At 34.7% G+C, this 1,228-nt stretch overlaps 1 protein-coding gene across 3 annotated transcripts in view; it reads right to left on the reverse strand.

The window, feature by feature from the left end:
* The window catches only part of Arhgap12 (Rho GTPase activating protein 12), a 119,436-nt gene that overhangs the window by 71,151 nt on the left and 47,057 nt on the right, over window positions 1-1,228 (reverse strand). The window lies entirely within an intron of this gene.

Consider the following 1,228-nt stretch of genomic DNA (forward strand, 5'->3'; position numbering starts at 1 on the left):
AAAAAAAAAAAAACTTCAGTAAAACATAAAAGAATACTTAAACTACGAATCTACTAGATTCTGTGCTTTTTCCATACCCATAAACAAATTAATGTCTACTACTTTCCTTACGGAACTTTAACAATGGTAAAATAATAATTAGTGGTAACTCTGCTGACTTAGCTACATGTTTAATCTTAATCTACAGTTTTTATTTTCAAATATCTCACTAGATGTCAGTAACGAGCAAAATTCTCTTCAGACACTGTATAAAGACACTGAAAATTCAATTCAGTTTTCAGAATTCTAGTTGCCAAAGGAAAATACTTCACGTTAGGTAACTATTCATATTATTTGAATTTCTGTATGCATCTTTCTTTTACAACAGAGTTTCTTAGTCTCATCACCACTGACTTTGACACAAATGATTCTTTGTTGTGAGGGCTGTCCAGTATAATATAGGATGTCACCTGCACCCTTACATTATGCAATGCACACATGCACACACATGCACACACACACACACACACACACACACACACACACACACACACCTCTGCTTTGAAAAGTCTCCAGATACCGCCAAATTATTTGTAGGGACAACAGTGCCACTGCTTTACAATATAAATCCTAAGGCTATATTCACATGTTCAACTACTCTTGTCATATATCCAGAGTTTCCTAAATGCTTGAAAATACTATATTTTAACTTTCATTCTGCTTATGTACTACACCCATTGATTGACATGTGTTGAACCATCCTTGCATCCACTTGAACATGGTGTATAATCTTTTTGTTGTGCTACTGAATTTGATTTATAATACGTTAAGCAAAGTAAGTCAGATGCAGAAAGACAAATATGACATTTTCTCTTAAGTAGAAACTAAAATAATGTCAAGGTAAAACAGTTGTTACTATGGAGTGGCAAGAGTATAAAGCAGAAGGACAGAGAGGTAAGAAGGTGGATGAACAAAAATTGGATATGATCAAGGCACAATCTAAGTACCTGAGTGTAACAACACAGTCCTTCAATATGTGTAAATAAAATTTTTAAGAAGAAAAATACAAAAAAAAATAAATTAAAAAAAAGAAAAATACATCAGGCATAGTGTCACATGCCTCTAATCTCAGTACTCGTAAGGCTTAGGGAAAAGGATTGCTGTGAGCTTGAGGCCAGCCTGGGCTGCAAAGTGAGTTCAAGGCCAGCCTGAACTACGTAGTGAGAGACTCTGTCTCAAAAATGCAGAC

This window comes from Octodon degus, unplaced genomic scaffold, assembly GCF_000260255.1.
Source record: "Octodon degus isolate 3935 unplaced genomic scaffold, OctDeg1.0 scaffold00141, whole genome shotgun sequence".
NCBI classification, from domain to species: domain Eukaryota; kingdom Metazoa; phylum Chordata; class Mammalia; order Rodentia; family Octodontidae; genus Octodon; species Octodon degus.